The 4,151-nt window shown below is 46.1% G+C and overlaps 1 long non-coding RNA gene across 1 annotated transcript; it reads left to right on the plus strand.

Annotated features, from left to right (window-relative positions):
• Positions 1 to 390: 390 nt before the first annotated feature.
• On the plus strand, positions 391 to 3,949 carry LOC148122672 (uncharacterized). The gene is made up of 2 exons (XR_015737486.1): positions 391 to 744; positions 2,158 to 3,949. It is a non-coding gene; the product is annotated as an uncharacterized LOC148122672 (long non-coding RNA).
• The last annotated feature ends 202 nt before the right edge of the window (positions 3,950 to 4,151 follow it).

A 4,151-nucleotide genomic window follows, 5' to 3' on the forward strand; every position in this document is an offset into this window, starting at 1 on the left:
AGGATTACAGCATTTTTAGATCACTCTGAGCAAGGCGCGCTGGCTCAGACCTGTAATTCCCATACTTGGGAAGCTGGATCAGGAAGATAGAAAGTTGAGGGCTTGAGCCCAGCCTGGGTTATCACCAGGCAATAAAGATAAGAAGCTGTCTGAAAACCCAAAATGTAATCAGTTCAAACAAAAGATTACTCTGTCACTGTGTGAATGTGGGTGCTAGGGTAGGGGAAGGGGAGAAGCCAAGAGGATGACACACAGGTCAGGCCAGCTGCAGCAGCAGCCAGGGCTGGGCTGTTGATGGAGGGGACAGTGGGGGTCTGGATCTATTTTGACAGTTCCTGTTCCTGGTTCTGGTTCCTCATAAAGTCAATCATCTTGGTTTTGCCCCTGAGTTCACCCAAAGTCCCCCCTTTATCTTCCTCCTCTCACTGCACCCCGTTTCCTTTCTGCTTAAGTAAGCGAATGTGTAAGAAGGGGTCGGTAATTTACCCCTATCCTACTCTGACAATGAGACCTGGCAGCTCGCTAGCCTGCTCTAATTCGCCACTCTAATTCTAATTCTAATTTCCTGGTTTCATCTGCCCCAGGAATAAGGAATGAGTTTTACCTTGAGAGTAAGACATACAGGAATGATAATCTGAGGAAAATCGTCTTTCAGGGGACTTCTGAAGGAAGCAGTCCAAGGCGGCTTATTTTATGGTGTGGGAGAAACACTAACGATGTGCCCAGAGATGTCTGCCACCCCAGGTAAGAAGCGCAGGTAACACAAGCACTGGCGTGTGTAGCTTCTGTGCCAGGCTTTGTCTTAAAGGGCTTGCACATATTAGCTCATTTAAGCCTCGGAGAAATAATAAGATGTAGGCTGCCGTTGTTCCTATTTTTATAGATAAGAATCACAAAACTAAGGCTCGGGCTTAGCTCAGGATTGATGATAGTCTAGAATGTATGAGACCCTGGGTTGGACCCCACCACCACCACCAACACACACAAGAATAAAACTCACAAAATGAGTGTGAGATGTGCAGGGGAGCCCAGCCATTCTGACTTCACACTCTCAGCCGGTGTTGTTTGTTTCCTAAGCCCCTGATGAGATCAGGCTGAGCTGGACTCTAAGCTATTCCGTGTTGTATAAAACAGTGCTTATGCCTTGCCCTAGGAGTCTCCGCTTGGTTTTTTTGTTTTGTTTTGTTTTTTTGTTTTTAAACAAGCAGCTTTTGACTCTGCTTCAAGGGAAAAGGATGATATAGCTGGGTGGACCCAGAATTATCTGTCAGGCACCACCTCTCCAGCCCAGAATGGTAAACTACTTTTTCCTAAGAATAGATAGGCGAACTGACACCATGGGGACAAACGATTGGATTAAAACCATATTAGGAGGGAGCTGAAACGGTGGCCCAGTGGTTAAGAATTTGTACTTTTCTTGGAGTTCAGTTCCTAACACCATGTCAGGAAGCTCACAGCCAGTTAGCCCAGCTGTAGGGGGACTCGATGTCTCTGTCCTCTGCAGACACTTGTGCCCATGTTCGTCTATCCCCATATAGACACACACACGCACACACACACAATTAAAAATAAAATAACATGCTAGGTGGTGGTGGCTCATGATTTTAATCCCAGCACTCGGGAGGCAGAGGCAGGCAGATCTCTGTGAGTTCAAAGCCAGCCTGGTCTACAGAGTGAGTTCCAGGACAGCCAAGGCTACACACAGAGGAACCCTGCCTTGAAAAAAAACATAAATAGATAGATAGATAGATAGATAGATAGATAGATAGATAAAATAATTCTTAAAAATATAAGGGAATCAAGCCCAAGAACATAGTGGATACATCAGTCCAAGGAAAGGGTGTGCCTCCTTCCTTTGGACTTTATAGTATGACTGACAGACCTGACAAGCAATGGCATGGTCCCACACCAGCTCATCATCTAATACTTGACATGTACACCAGGAATCAGGCAGGGGCTGGAGAGATGGCTCAGGCAGTTAAGAGCACTTGACTATTCTTCTAAAGGTCCTGGGTTCAATTCCCAGCACCCACAGGACAACTCACAACTGTCTGTAACTCCAGTTCCAGGGTATCCGACACCCTCATACAAACAAACATGCAGGTAAAACCCCAATATACGTTAAATAAATAAAATAAATCTTTTTAAAAAAAAAAGGAGGAGGAGGAGGAGGAAGAAGAAGGAGGAGGAGGAGAAGAAGAAGAAGAAGAAGAAGAAGAAGAAGAAGAAGAAGAAGAAGAAGAAGAAAGGAGGAGGAGGAAGAGAAAGAAGGAGGAGGAGGAGGAGGAGGAAGAGGAAGAAGAAGAAGAAGAGGAGGAGGAGGAGGAGGAAGAAATAACAGGCAAAGGATTCCCCAACTATCTCTGGAGCTTCAGCTCTGCCGTTGATGCACCCCCCACCCAACTGCCTACATATCGTTTCCCTATCTGGACCTAGACCTGAACCCACTCTTCCTGCTCGCAGACCCCACTTCAGTCTTTCTCCTTCCAACTCAACTCTGCAGCTTTGCTCTGCCATTCAGACACCAGTGACTCCAGAAGCGGCTCCCTCCAGGCGCTGGTCTGGTTCGTATCTACCATTACAGTCTCCTAGGTCCAACTTGGAGCCCTCTGAGCTCTGCTACAGCCTCTGGTCTACAGAACGAGTTCTAGGACAGGATCCAGAGCTAGAGAAACCCTGTCCCGAAAACTAACTAACTAACTAACTAACTAAGTAAAGCCTTCTACTAGCTGAGCCCCATCCTCAGGCCAGGTCAGGGTTTAAGGGTAAGGTCCACTAATGGTCCTTTGTGGAACAGGACTTTTTTCACTGTGGTAAGCTTAGCATCCCTGGCCTCAACGCCTCCACCGCCCTGAGGCAGATATTGTCACCTATGGTTGTATCCTTTTATAGAAGAAAGCAGACACAGGGAGGTGGCATTGCTTGACTCAACATGCCACGTAAGTAAGAGGAGAGCCAGTTTGGGAACCCCAAGCTCCACCCTGTACTGATGATGATGCCTTACTCAGGGTGAAGAAAACAGATGAATAAGAGGAAATCCCTAGAAGTAGAGTCCAACAGAGGCTCAGGAGCTCCGCAGATCCACTCTCGGCTGGAAAAGCAAAGACTGGCAGGAACCAGGAAACCTTACCTTATAACACAGGTCCTTTCCTTATAATATAGGATGCCAAGCAGAAAGAAAAGGGCATTTCAGTTCATCTTGTGTTGCGACATAAAATCCAGAATCAGGAATGTAGCTCAGGGGTAAACATTTACCTAGCTTGTGCAAGGCCCTAGGTTAAAATTCTAACATAGGAAGAATAAAAATACCAGAGATGAAAGCCTGGCATGTTAATATATGTCTGTAATCCCAGTACTCACAGGGCAGAAGCAGGAGGATTGCCACAAGTTCAAGGCCAGCATGGTCCACATAGTGAGTTCTAGGCCAGTCCACACTGGAAGACCTTGCCTCAAAAATCCAAAAATAAAAATCCAAGTGTGGATCCTTTCTACAGAAAGAAGTTTGTTTAGCCCTTGGTTCTAGTGAGTAGACGCTCCGCCATTGCGCTGCCGTCTGTCAAAACCTCCTGATTCCCAGCTATGTCATAACAAGGTGGGGAAGTGGGAAGGAAAATCCGCTACATGCTGTGGGACAAAGGTTTTGTACTTTGTAAAGACTTGTCACTTGTATTTTAATAAAACGCTGATTGGCCAGTAGCCAGGCAGGAAGTAGAGATAGGGCAACCAGGCAGGAAGTAGAGGCAGAGCAACGAGAACAGGAGAATTCTGGGAAGAGAAAAGATACAATCTGCAGTTGTCACCCAGCCATGAAGGAAGCAAGATGAGAATGTCTCGCTGATAAAGGTAGCAAGCCACGTGGCTAACACAGATAAGAATTATGGGCTAATTTAAGATATAAGAATTAGTTAATAAGACTCCTGAGCTAATCGGCCAATCAGTTTATGATTAATGTAGACCTCTGTATATTTCTTTGGGACTGAAAGGCTGCAGGACTGGGTGGGACAGAAACCTCAATCAACAGTTACATGAACAAGTGATTGCATGTGCAGAATGGACCATGCTCTAGTGGTGGCCTCATATTATAAAGGCCAGCTCTAGTGAGAACTAACCAACTCACCAGGAGAATGGACAGAATGGACTCACTCCCACAA

The sequence above is a fragment of the Myodes glareolus genome, chromosome 3, assembly GCF_982192425.1.
Source record: "Myodes glareolus chromosome 3, mMyoGla1.1, whole genome shotgun sequence".
NCBI classification, from domain to species: Eukaryota; Metazoa; Chordata; class Mammalia; order Rodentia; family Cricetidae; genus Myodes; species Myodes glareolus.